Source organism: Lynx rufus, unplaced genomic scaffold (assembly GCF_022079265.1).
Source record: "Lynx rufus isolate CCGP_SWC_20201006 ecotype Redwood Valley unplaced genomic scaffold, mLynRuf1.p SCAF_7, whole genome shotgun sequence".
NCBI lineage: Eukaryota > Metazoa > Chordata > Mammalia > Carnivora > Felidae > Lynx > Lynx rufus.
The window spans coordinates 53,005,699-53,020,578 of record NW_025814889.1 but is presented as its reverse complement, the minus strand read 5'-3'; the positions used below and the strand labels follow the sequence as shown (position 1 = coordinate 53,020,578).

Sequence of the window (14,880 nt, the reverse complement as noted above, 5' to 3'; positions counted from 1 at the left end):
TGGTTTGTGAGTTTGAGCCCTGCATCCATCTCTGCACTGACAGTGCAGAGCCTGCTTGGGATTCTCTGTCTCCCTCTCTCTCTGCCCCTCTTTCACTTGTTCGTTCTAGCGCTCTCTCTCTCTCTCTCTCTCTCACTCTCTCCCTCTCCCTCTCAAATATAAGTAAATAAACTTTAAAACATACATTAGAAGAAATCAATAATAGATTAGAGGAGGCAAAAAGAAAGGATCAGCAAGCTGGAAGACGGAGTAATGGAAAGCAACAGAGCTGAATAGCAAACAGAAAAAAAAGTAATAATAATAAATCGGAATAGGTTAAGGGAACTCAGCAACATCACCAAGCAGTTTTTAGCAGAAACTTTGTGGGCCAGAAGGGAATGACATGATACATTCACAGTGCTGAAAGGAAAAATCCTGCAACCACTCAGCAAAGCTATCATTCAGAATAAAAGGAGATATAAAGAGTTTCCCAAACAAAAGTTAAAGAAGTTTATCACCACTAAATCAGAAAGGGAATTCTTTAATAGAAGTAAAAGGACAGCAGGTATAAGAAAATAAGGAAAAGCAAAAATTTCACAGGTAAATACAAATTTAATAAAAGTAACAGATTAAGCACTTATAAAACCAGTACAGAGGTTAAAGCACAAAAACAGTAAAATCACTTATATCTATAAAAATCAGTCAAGGAATCCACAGAATAAAAGGATATAAAGTATGACATCATATACATAAAATGTAAGGGAGAGAGTAAAACTTCAGTGCTTTTAGGATGGGTTCAAATTTAAGCAACCATCAACTTAATATAGACCATGTATGCTTAAGATGTTAAATATGAGCCTAATGGTAACCACAAATCACACACAGCAAAACCCTGGATTGTAGTAATTTGTTTGCTGAGCGTTCTGCAAGACAAGCAAACATTTCTAATAAATTTTAACCTGATAAATGAGCGATGTCTTGCAATATGAGTAGTACGTGATGCCACATGCCACATGATCACAACAGAGCCAATGGTTCTTCTCTCTCTCTCTCTCCCTCTCTCTCTCTCTCCCTCTCTCACTCACTGCGGGGTTGTGGGTGATCATCTCCCATGCTCAGAAACTCAGTCTCAGGCTGCAGTGTTTGTCAGAAATCACTGATTTTTCAGAATGTTGGAAGGTGCCCACAACTGGCACTAGTGTATTTTTTATCACTTCAAAGCACCTATGGACAGTCCTTTATTTTTCCATACAAGAGTAAGCTTCGGAATGCTTTGCTTCATTGGATATGTTCCTTGTTAAAACTGCACAAAAAGAAAAAGATTCAATTGAGCCAACAGATAGCAGTGATTCTGTTAGTGATAGTCAAAGTCATCCTACACAGTAACCCTCCTCTCTCGTCTCCCTCACACCAGCCACAAAGGTTTTCAGAGGTAAGTGCAGGTTAATTGGTTTTCTTTATATTTTGTATTTTCTTTATTATTTTATATTATATTACAATATTATAATCATTTTCATATAAATATTTCTGTGTTGCAGAACGAGTCTCCTGAGTTTCCATTATTTCTTATGGGGAAGTTCATTTTGATATACAAGTGCTTTGGATGACAAGCATGTTTCCAGAACGAATTATGCTCGCAAACCAAGGTTTTACTATAATTGTAAAAATAAAGGAAAAACAAAGCAAAAAATAAATAGAAAGGAATCCAAGCATATCACTAAAGAAAGCCATATAACCACAAGGGAATAGAGCAAGAGGAGAAAGAAACAGAGAAATGCTACAAAAACAACCATAAAGCAAGTAACAAAATGGCAATAAATATATACCTATCAATAATTACTTTGAATGTAAAAGGAATAAATGCTCCAATCAAAAGACACAGAGTGAGTGAATGGATAAAAATGTAAGACCTATCCATATTCTGCCTACAAGAGACTCACTTTAGACCTAAAGACACATGCAGATTGAAAGTAAAGGGATGGAAAAACATTTATCACTCAAATGGAAGCAAAAAGAAAGCTGGGGTAGCAATACTTATATTGGAACAAAATAGACGTTAAAACAGACATGATAACAAGACACAAAGAAGGACACTACATAATGATAAAGGGAACATTCCAACATGAGGATATAACATTGTAAGTATTTATGCACCCAACATGAGAACATCTCAAACATTAAGCAACTATAATAGACATAAAGGAAGAAACTGACAGTAATACAAGGTTATAGGGAACTTTAACACTCCACTTACATCAATGGATAAATCCAAACAGAAAATCAACAAGGAAACAGTGGTTTTGAATAACACACATTGAGCCAGAGGGACTTAACAGATATATTCAAAACATTCCATCCAAAACCATACATTCAACTGCACATGGAACATTCCCCAGAATAGATCACATACTACGCTACCAAACAAGTCTCAATAAATTCAAAAAGACTGAAGTCCTATCACACATCTCTTTCAACCATAACAGTATGGAACTAGAAATCAACCACAAGAAAAAAATCTGGAAAAAACACAAATGCATGAAGGCTAAATAATACACTACCAAACAATGAATGGTTCAACCAAGAAATCAAAGAGGAAGTCAAAAAATACATGGAGACAAATGAAAATAAAAACACAATGGTCCGAAATCTTTGGGATGCAGCAAAAGTGGTTCTAAGTGTAGTAATCCAGGCCCAAAGAAGCAAGAAAAATCTCAAATAAACAATCTAACCTTATACCTAGTGGAGCTAGAAAAAGAAGAAGCCTAAGGCCAGTAGAAAAACATAAATAATAAAGATGAGATCAGAAATAAATGAAACAGGGGCACCTGAATGTCTCAGTCAGTAGAGCATGTGACTCTTGATCTTGGGGTCATGAGTTTAAATCCCATGTTGGATGTGGAGCCTACTCAAAAAAAAAAAAAATCTTTACTTTGTGAATTTGTAATAGCTGCAAAAGAGTGGGGGAGAGTAGCATATCAAGAATAAAAATAATTGATTGGTGTATAAATTGAAGAAGTTTAAAAACAACATGTTTATCCTGTTGATGGAATCCAAGTTAAAATATTATATTCCTTTTTTAAAAAAGGGCATAAATAAATGAAATAGAGAGTTAAAAAAGTTGAACAGATCAATGAACCTAGGAACTGATTCTTTGAAATGATCAACAAAATTGATAAACCTCTAGCCAGACTCATCAAGAAAGGAAGAGAGAGGACTCAAAGAAAATCACAAATGAAGGACAAGAAATAACAACTGACACCAGAGAAATACAAAGGATTATAAGAGAATATAATGAAAAGTTATATGCCAACAAATTGTAAACCTAGAAGAAATGGATAAATTCCTAGAAACATATATCCTTCCCAAAACTGAATCAGGGAGGAAAAGAAAATTTGAGTAGACTGATTACTAGCAGAATTTAATTGTAATCAAACAACTCCCAACAAACAAAAAAGTCTAGGACCAGATAGCTTCATAGGCGAATTCTACCAAATATTTGAAGAATATTTAATACCTATTCTTCTTAAACTATTCCAAAAAATAGAAGGAAAGCTTCCAAATCTATTCTACAAGGCCAGAATTACCCTGATACTAAAAATAAAGACAATAAAAAAAACCCAGAAAACTACAGGCCAATATCTGTGAACACAGATACAAAAATTCTCAACAAAATATTAGTAAACTAAATCCAACAATATGTTAAAAAAAAAATATTCACCACAATCAAGTGGGATCTGTTCCAGGGATATAAGGTAAATTCCATATTTACAAAATCAACCAATATGATACATCACAATAACAAGAAAAAGGAAAAATAAACCATATGATCCTTTTAGTAGATGCAGAAAAAGCATTTGACAAAGTACATTCCATTCATAATAAAAACTCTCAACAAAGTAGATTTAGAGGAAACATACCTTAACCTACTAAAGGCCATATATGCAAAACCCACAACCAACATCATCCACAGTAGTGAAAAACTGAGAGCCTTTCCTCTAAGATTAGGAACGAGACAAGGATGTCTACTCTCACTGCTTTTATTCAGCATAGTACTGTATGTCCTAGCCACAGCAATCAAACAGAAAAAAAGAAAAGGCATCCAAATCTGTAAGGAAGAAATGAAACTGTCGCTATTTGCAGATTTCTTGATACTGTATACTGAAAACCCTAAAGACTCCACCAAGAAACTACTAGAACTGATAAATGAATTTAGTAAAGTCACAGGATACAAAATTAATATACAAAAATCTGTTGCATTTCCATACACTAACAATGAAGTAGCAGAAAGAGAAATTAAGAAAACAATCCTATTTATAATTGTACCATAAATAATAAAATACTTAGGAATAAACTTAACCAGGAGGTGAAAGACCTGTGCTCTGAAAAGTATAAAACACTCATGAAATAAATTAAAGATGACACACCAAAAATGGAAAGATATTCCATGCTCATGGATTGAAAAGAACAAATATTGTTAAGGTGCCCGTACTACCCAAAGCAATCTACAGATTTAATGCAATCCCTATCAAAATACCAACAGTATTTTTCACAGAACTAGAATAATCTTAAAATTTGTATGGAACCACAAAATAATTATGAATATCCAAAGCAATCCTGAAAAAGAAGAACAAAACTGGAGGTATCATAATTACAGATTTCAAAATATACTACAAAGCAGTAGTAATCAAACCAGTATGGTACTGGGACAAAAACAGACACATAGATCAATAGAACAATAAACCCACATTTATATGATAGATTAATCTATGACAAAGGAGGCAAGAATATAAAATGGAAAAGACAGCCTCTTCAACAAATGGTTCTGGGAAAACTGGACAGCTACGGCAAAGGAATAAAAACTAGACAATTTACTACACCATACACAAAAATAAACTGAAAATGGATTGAAGATCTCAATGTGAGACATGAGACCATAAAATTCCTATAAGAATACATTAGGTAGCAATTTCTAAATATATTTTCTAAGGTAAGGGGAACCAAAGCAAATTTAAACTATTGGGACTACACGCAAATAAAAAGCTTTGTCACAGTGAAGGATATCATCAACAATATGAGCAATCTACTTTTTGCCTTGAATGAGACAAGATATTTGCAATGATATATCCAATAAGGAGTTAAGAACCAAAATATCTAAAGAACTTACACAACTCAAAAAATAATAATAATAACCCAATTAAAATTTGGGCAGAAGCCCTGAGTACACGTTTTTTCAAAGAACACATACAGGTGGCCAACAGACACATGAAAAGATTCTCAACATCCATAATCACCAGGAAAATTCAAATTAAAGCCACAAAGAGATATCACTTTACACCTGTCAGAATGGCTAGTATCAAAAACATGAGAAATAACAAGTGTTGGAAAGGATGTAGAGAAGAAGGAACCTTCATGCATTGTTGGTAGGAATGCAAATTGGTACAACCACTATATAGGGAAAACAGTATGGAGGTTTCTCTAAAAATTAAAAATAAAATTACCATATGAACCAGTAATTCCACTACTGGGTATGTACCTAAAGAAAACCTCTGTGTTTACTGTAGCATTATTTACAATAGTCAAGACATGGAAGCAACCCAAATGTCCACAGATGGATAAAAAAGGTGGCATATACATACAATGGAATATTACTCAACCATAAAAAAGAACGAAATCTTGCCATTTGCAGCAACATGGATGAAACTAGAGGGTATAATGTTAAGTGAAATAAGTCAGTCAAAGAAAGACAAATGCCATATTACATCACTCATGTAAAATTTAAGAAACAAATTAACAAACAAAGATACAAACAAAAAAACAGACTCTTAAATACAAACAACTGGTGGTTGCCAGAGGGGAGGTAGGTGAGGGAAATGGGTGAAACAGATCAAGGGGATTAATAATACACTTATCTTGATGAACACTGAGAAATGTATATGATTGTTGAATCATTAGACTGTACACCCGAAACTAGTATCACACTGTTAACTATACTTGAATTTTTAAAAAATCATCAATTTGACACTTTCTTTTTGGCTCTAAACCCAAGTTTTTACAATGAAACAATGTTAATTATCGGTTTCACAGTAACTATAGTTTATTATGTTATGAATGTTTCTATTCCCAGTACTAAGCATTTATGCTAAATGTATGTATATAATCAACACTTTTTCAGGATCTATTGAGAGATGATCATACAGATTTTATCCTTTGATTTACTACATTATTAGATTCCCTTAAAATCAACTATCTTTATGTTCCTGAAATAAACCCTACTTTAAAATATTATTTTTTAATATGCTGCTTGATAGTATTTGGTTCAAGATTCATAAATTAGTATGTGCAAATGAGACTGAGCCACAAATTTCAACAAAACTATCTTCATTGGGTTTTATATAACAGTTATTATTTTTCCTAGGCTTTGGAAATTTTTATAAAACTTGAGAAGTTATCAATTCCATAACAGTTCCAAGTACTCACCCATAAAATCTTCTGAGTCTAGAACTCATTTTTGAAGGTAGTTCTTTAAAATATTACATTTCTTGCATGGTTTCTCATCTATTCAGATTTGTTACTTCTTCCATGTCGACTTTAATTAGATGAAATGCAAATAATATTTTAAAATACATGACTAATGGGGTTCCTTGGTGGCTTAGTCAGTTAAGCATCAGACTCTTGATCTCAGCTCAGGTCTTGACCTCAGGGTTGTGAGTTCATGCCCACACCGGACTCTGTACTAGGCATGAATCCTACTTGAAAAAAATTAAAATAAAAAAATAAAATACATGACTGAGCTAAACCAAAAAAAGAAAAAGAAAGAAACAAATCCTAAGAAGCCAAAATTCACATGAAAGTTGGAATCCAGCTATATTACTCCCTGGTAGCCTTGAGCTTAGATTTTAATGGGACTCACACACAAGTAAAAGGACACAAAGCCTGGATTCTTTACAGAGTAGAGAATCAGATCAAAGAATACTGCATAAAGGGATAAGTGAGTGAAGCAGGGGAAGAGCATCACAGGGAGATGTAATACGTATATTCTTATAGCCTTGGCTCTGAGAGAAGGGGGACAGAAATTCTCCCCAGAGAACCCATAGTTTTAGGCCTTCCCTTGGGTTGGATCACTAAGGAAATTCATATTGTCTGTCATTGGAAAAACTCCAAATTAAAATTAGTCCTAGGTATAACCTTAAAGTAGTCCTAGGTCAGTAGTGCCCCCAGGCACTGGCAAAAGTAAACACATGTTATCTCTGGAGAAATACATTTAAACCCACTTCTCAAGTAATTTCCAAAACTAAAACTCCAGGTTTAAGAGCTCAACAATGAAAACAATCAAAAAACAAACAAACAAACAAAGGAGAAACATGTGACTAGGAGCAAAAATCAGCAAAATCAAGAAGATAAAGAATCACCATGAAACAATTAGGTATATTAAAATAATCAGAATCTGAATAAGTAATTATATAATAAGAATGTAAGGGGCACCTAGGTAGCTCAGTCCATTAGGCATCTGACTCTTGATTTCGGCTCAGGTTATGATCTCATGGCTCGTGAGTTGGAGCCCTGAGTTGGGCTCTGCACTGACAGTACAGAGCCTACTTGGGATTCTCTCCCTCTCTCTCTGCCCCTCCCCAGCTTGTGCTCATGCACTGTCTCTGTCTCTTTCTCTCCCAAAATAAAATTTTTTTAAAAAGAATACAAATGATAAGTATAAATAACACATTGATATACTACAATAATATAAATAATAAAATAGTGTACTGAAAGTATAAATGAAGAAATAAGAGACTATCAAAATTAACCATGCATATTTGAAAACAGAATCAGATAAACTTCTAAATATAAAAATATAATTGAAATTAGAAACTTTATGTTGGTTTAAAGATATAGAAGTTGAAGAGAGAACTAGAGAGCAGGAAAATATTTTTGTAAAAGTTATTCTCAATAGAATACTTCTAGAAACTTCTCAATAAAATACAAAAAAAATGATTAAGAAACTAAGAAAACAGAATGAAAGAATAAATATAATGCATCACAGAGAGACCATGAGATGGAAAATAAAAGAGTTGAAGAAGTAGAGTGTATAAGATGATATAATTAGAGTTTCAAGAGAAACTAGAGAGAACAGGAAAAGCAGTATTTAAAGAGGTTAAGAGCTGATAATTTTCCAGAATTTATTTTTAAGTAAAGAAAAATTACATAAATCCTCACAATTGAGGCAACAAACCCAACAGAAGAATAAACCAAAGGAAATCCACACACACACTGTTGTGAAATTACAGAAAACCAAAGACAAAAAGATCTTACAAGCCACCAGGGAGAAAAAAACAGATTCTCTACAACAGAATGGCAGACTGATGACTCACCTCTTAGAAGCAACGATGGAAGCTAGAAAAATTGTGGAGTATCTTCAAAATGGTTAAGAGAGTGATTTCAGACAGAACTGTATTCTCATCAACACTGTCTTTCCAGAATAAAGTTGAAATAAGGACATTTACAAAATAATATAAATTCAAAAAGTTTATTACCAACAGCCATCAGTAGAGAAATGTGTAAACTATTTCATAAAAAATAAATAAACTAATCCTTAGGGAAGTGCTAAGATGTAAGAAATGCCAGTAACCAAAGAAAATGGTAAACATGAAATGAATCTGGAAAAGTGTTGCATAAATCAATAATAACAACATCAAATGTGGCAGTTAAAATATAAAAATAGAAAACACTGATCAAAATCTGAACATTCTAAGTCTTTATGTTGTCCAACAAGAGGGTAACTGCAAAAAGACTTAAGTGTATGTATCCTTTTTAGAAGGGGAGAAATAAGAATAAAGAAAAGCAACTTAAAGTAGACAAGAACAGAGAAGAAAAAAAGTAAAAAAGCAAGGCTAAATAAAAAGCCCAAATTAAGATGACAAAAATTAATTCAAATACAGTAGTAATTACAGTAAGTGAAAATAGAATTACCTATTCTATTAAAAGACAAAATCAGCCATTTACTGTGCACATTAAAAATGTTTTAGGGGTTGTGGGAGGGGAAATGGGCTAAAGGGGTAAGGGCATTAAGGAATCTACTGCTGAAATCATTAGTTGCACTACATGCTAACTAACTTGGATGTAAATAAAAAAATAAATTAAATTTAAAAATATTTTAATATAAAATACAAATAATATTTATGGTAATTAGCTTATGGGATTAACCCTTAATAGAGAAATAAAATCCAACACAAACTAGAATATAACTTGAAAGAACATTGATTAAAACATGAATGATCCTGCAATCAATTAAAGGCATTCAATCAGGGGCACCCGGGTGACTCAGTCGGTTAAGCAGCCGACTTCCGCTCAGGTCATGATCTCACAGCGTCAGTTCGAGCCCTGCATTGGGCTGTGTGCTGACAGCTCAGAGCCTGGAGCCTGCTTTGGATTCTGTGTTTCCCTCTCTCTCTCTGCCCCTCCTCCACTCATGCTCTATCTCTCTCTCCTTCAAAAATAAATAAACTTTTTTTTATATAAACAGGCATTCAATCAATAAAAAGAAGCATGTATCCCACAGGTGTTGTATAATTATACCTCAGGATAACCAAATGATTGCCAAAGAAGCATTCCTTTTTATTAAAGTGTTCTAGCCTGTGAGCAGGAAATAATTTTGAAATAAAAACTTACCAAAAAAAATTTTTCCAGCCAATAAACAAAGAAGTATTTATAGAATTAAAATATCACCATTTAAAACCATTCATGAAACAATGAGTCTATTTGATCAATGGTTATAAAGTTGCATAGTGTAGTCCACTTGGGCTGCCCTGAGAAAAATAGCATTTGTATAAAGACCCAGAAAAGGGGAGGGAATTGACCATGTAGATAGCTGCCCTCCAGGCAGAAGGAACAACCATGTCAAGCCCTTCAGTGGGAGTCTGCCCAACAAAAGAGAGCCCAATGACTTCAATAATAAAAAATAAAAATATGGGGCACTTAGGTGGTGCAGTCTGTTGAGCATCCAACTTTTTGGCTCAGGTCATGATCTCCCCGGTTTATGAGTTTGAGCCCCTTACAGGGCTCTGTGCTGACAGCTCGGAGCCTGAAGCCTGCTTCAGATTCTGTGTGTGTGTCTCTCTCTCTCTCTCTCTCTGCCCCTCCCCCACTCACGCTCTGTCTCTCAAAAATAAATATTTAAAAACATTAAAAATAAATAAATAATACTAAAATAAAATAAATAGGGGAAAAAATGAGGCTGTGGAAAACAATATACGTATAGGAAATAGAACAGGAAATGGAGCCTGAATGTAACAGGAAGCCAAATTACAAGTAGCTGGTAGGATGGAATTGGTATCAGTTGAATGAAGAAGACTTAGTGGAATAGGTTTGTTGGATGAAATCAGGAGTTTAGTTTTATATATGTGAAGTTTAAGATGTTTACAGGACATCCAAGTGAAGGTGTCATGTAGGCAAATGGTTATATAAACTTGGAATTCTGGGCCAGAGACAAAAACGTGGGAACCATCAGCCTGTAGGTGGTATTTACAGCCAGGTAACTACAAGGAGATCACTAAGAAAAGGAGTCTGACAGAAAAATGAAGACCAACTAGGATTGAGTTTTGGAGAATGATCCAGGAGAAGACACCACTTCCCACTTTCTTATATACTATATAAATTATAATACATTGTGTTTATTTTTATAAACTTGAAGAATAAAATCCCGTAAGAGGAGGAATTATCTTTTCTGTTCTGTCCACCAATATACCACAAATAAATAGAGTACTGCCTGCCTTCATAGCATTCAATAAACATTTGTGGATGAGAATGTATGGATTATGCTTTTTATGTCTGTTTTAGAAATTGTTTCATATGTTGCGGTCATAAAGATAGTCTTTCTGTTCAAGTATATTACATATTTGCCTTTTATGTTGACTCCATAATCCACATAAAACTTAACAGTGTAAAGTAAGGATCTAATTTCATTTTTCACACATTTTCATTTCTACAGAATGAAGTCCAAAATTGTTAGCATAATATTCAAGACACTTCATGACATAAATCCAAGTTATCTTTCCTGTGTTATCTCTTACTGCCACCCTACACTGTCTCTGTTCAACTATATTAAATCTCTTTTAATTCTTGAGCACCGGACAATGCAATGTAATATACTACAGAAATAAGAGGAGAATGTGAAATTATGAAAAGGTAATATTGACATTTTTGGGTCATATAACTGTATACCTATAAAAATATAAAAAATCATTTGAAAATACAAAATTAATAAAAATTTAGAACAGTTAAAATATTTGTTACCCATCAAAATGATGTTTGTAAAAATACCAAATTACATGAGACATGCTCATAATATAACAATAAGTGATAAAAACAGAATTTCACATTATTCCTATAATATTGTTTATTCTAGGTTTAGAAAAATTAAATATGGAATAAATAATTTAAGAACCATAATAAAATGTTAATAGTAATTGTGTTTTTAGCATTGAATTTTTCCCTATAGCTTAAGTTTTATTTTATGTTAGCTTTATAATGAAAAAATTTTGAATAAAAACATTTTATGTGTATACATAAGTGCTAATATATTTTATCCCTGATCAGAGAAGTTCCACCAAATTTCAGATATGGCCTTGAAAAATGGGAGACCTTAGCTGTAATTTTATATCAGTCATAACTACCAAAAAAATTGAAACGTCCACTTAGGAATCTTAATTTAAGCCTAGAAAACACATAGGTTCATTGTCACTATGGTTAATAAGCCTAAATAATATACAGATTTGGAGGTGAGGGGAATATCTTGCCGAAGTAGTATAATTTATAAGACAATAAAAAATATTATTTATTGTACATTTTCTATGCTATAGGTAGACACTATGCTCATTACTTTAAATATATTATCTCATTTTAATTTTCAGAGTAACTCCATGGATATTATTACCTGTAGTAGTGGTTAAGAACATGGATCCATGGTTTTTCATCTACATGTAGCAAAACCAACAAAATAGCTTTGCTAGTAGTAACTCCTAAAACTCACATACTATGAGCTGCTATTTTACAACTGAAGGTGTCCCTGAAGGTCACCTATCCCAACATTTTAGAGATGAAATTCCAGTACTCAAGGAGAAGAGATTTGTTGATGATCGCACATCTAGATGATAGAAATGACATCAATATCAGAATTATTGCCTTATCACTCTTCCTACTACTTTAGGAATTAACTCCTGATCACTGAGCTTAAATCAAAATGAATGAGTATTTGCCTTCAAAAATTTCCCTAATACATTCCTCCCCAAACGATTTTCCTTCCTTAGAAGATAAATAAGTAGTATATATAATGTATATTTGTTATATATTATAAATATTATGCATGTATATATGTGTGCATGTCTGTTTTGCATATGTATATATACATATACATATACATATACATATACATATACATATACATATACGTATACATCAGCACACATGCCCGTTAACATAATTCTTAACATTGGAGCCCTTTAAGGATAATGCCTTGAGGCCACATACTAATAGACCATCTGCTTTTTGAGAACATCCACAGAACAGTCACTTGAATAGGCAGCACTACTTTCAATATATAAATTCTCTATTAAAATGTTTATAAAGCAATTCTCCCTTTTGTTGCTAGCAAATGAAAACACTGTATCTTCTATAAAAAATTCATTAAGAAATGCCATTCGTAAAAAGATTCAATTAAGTATATGAAACTTATCCCACTGTGACCTATATTGAGTTGTTCTATAAGACAATATAATCTTATTTTTGTTCTGAGCTCATCTCTGGAGCAAAAAGATTGAATTTCATTAAGAAAAACATCTCTGCCCTTCCAATTAGAGTCCCAGAGGAATCTGACTGTGAACTTTCCAAGGCATAGGGTGGGAGAAAGACCATTCGTGCTGTGTCTCTCTCACACACACACATCATTCCTGTAATATCCTTCCATTTAAGACTGTCCAGACTTAATTTTTTTTTTTTTTACAGATAGGAAAAATACCACAACATTTATTCATCTTTGACTATAGCCCCAGTAAAAGTCATGCCTCTAATCCAAGCTAACCATTCTCAGGCTTTATTTAAACGATCCCTCTGAAATCGTCCTTTCTTTTCTCTGAAGATTATAAATTCTTCCTCTGCTTCTTGCAGAACATACTCGTCCAGACCATCTAACTAGACTTACCACTCTGTGCGGAAATCTCCACTACAGACACAATAGGCCATACTTTGCTTCAATGGCCTCAAATGATGGAAAACTAACTATTCTTGTGGCAAACTGAGGTGGGGGACAGGGCAGCTCTAGCAGGGGTTTTTCCCTATTGTGGTCACAGAGAGTCTGGTAATATTCACTGAAATGTCCCATGGGTTATCAGACATGTCTACCTCTACAGAGTGGTAATCACTAACCCCTGGGTAAAGGACAGGCTTGCTCTTTCATTTATCTCATTTACCCAAACTTTCTACATGTTCTCACATTCTGTAAAACCTTGATCTTCAGTCATTAAAAATAAATACAGCAAAAATTAGGGCATTGGCATTTGAGAATTTTTTTTATCATCTATAAATAACTTTTTCTTGGTCAGTCATTTATAAGTGCTGATCTATAGACTGGTTTCATCAAAATTACTATGGAACAAATTTTTTAATGCTAAAGATTATGACTCAGAAAATCTGGAAAGTCAAATAAAAAAAAAAAAAACCCAGAGATTCTGATACACATGTCCTTCAAGTGCAGGAACCACTGGTCTAAATAACTTCTGAAGTCTCTAGAGTCTCTCTGCTATCCTACAACTCAGAATTACTACTGTGTATAGTATTAACACCCACTATGTACACTACGTGTGATTACCACCCTACAACTATAAGAATAAGCCTTCTCAAATCCCCACTGTTGCAGGCTGGATTCCATGGGAAACAGGGTCTAAGTCAGAGATTAGCATTCAGGGAGTTGATTGGGGCATGGTACCTGTGGGTAAGGAAATGAAGCAGGATTAGCAGTGAGAAACTGGGACTAAGATACCATCTCAGGAAAGACTTCAGCTGATGCACAGAGACCTCTGAGGCTGGAATAGCTCTTCAGAGTTGTTTTGAGTTGGGATTAGGTACTTGGGTCTTTATACCTGGTACCAACTTGTCATTGGATACTCCCCCCATTAGGGGTCGAGAACTCAGTAAGGTGGCTCTCTTCACCAGAGGGCAGCTGATAGCTGAATAGTTTCTCGGTTGTGAAGGAGGATCTGGCACATATCACCCATCCAATTCACCTAGCTTCACAAAAAAAAAAAAAAAAAAAAAAAAAAGAAGGGAAGAGTTAAGCCAAAGCATTTCTCAGTAGACAACCAGCAGTTTTTAGGTTGCCAAAAAAAAAAAAAAAAAAAAAAAAATTATTATCTCCACTTCCTCCATTTCAAGCACTGGATATTTATGGAGTGATTCACCACTAAAATGAAGCATGAATTTTAATTCGGAATTATTTCTAGTCCTTTAAATGGTACTTCTTATGGCTTCTTCATGTTTCTAGTTTTGAACAATCAGTATAAACTGCTTCCCAACAACTGGTCATTTTTGTCTGTTTAAAAGGTATGTAATTAATACATGTACTTCTCCCTTAATAATGTTTCATCAGAAAGACAAAGGAGAATTCTTGATTCTTGTGACAATCTCACACGATAGCCCTTTCACAGAGGGTTGTAATGAATAATCATTATAATGAGATTTCTCAGGAGCCCAGGAAATGTGAGCCCTTTTCCCTAAGTTGCCTGAATTAATTGGAATTTCAGACAGAGTAAGTGAGACCATATCCTGGCACCTCCATATCAGACGGGATCCTTAGAATGTATAAGGACATCAATCCAGCTATGAGGAGTGGATGAGGCCGCAGATAGGATGCTAATACTA

At 33.9% G+C, this 14,880-nt stretch overlaps 1 long non-coding RNA gene across 1 annotated transcript; it reads right to left on the bottom strand.

Annotated features, from left to right (window-relative positions):
• Positions 1 to 1,254: 1,254 nt before the first annotated feature.
• On the bottom strand, positions 1,255 to 14,178 carry LOC124501194 (uncharacterized). The gene is made up of 3 exons (XR_006959718.1): positions 14,103 to 14,178; positions 6,457 to 6,725; positions 1,255 to 1,282 (listed from the first exon to the last, which is right to left on the bottom strand). It is a non-coding gene; the product is annotated as an uncharacterized LOC124501194 (long non-coding RNA).
• Between the last annotated feature and the right edge of the window lie 702 nt (positions 14,179 to 14,880).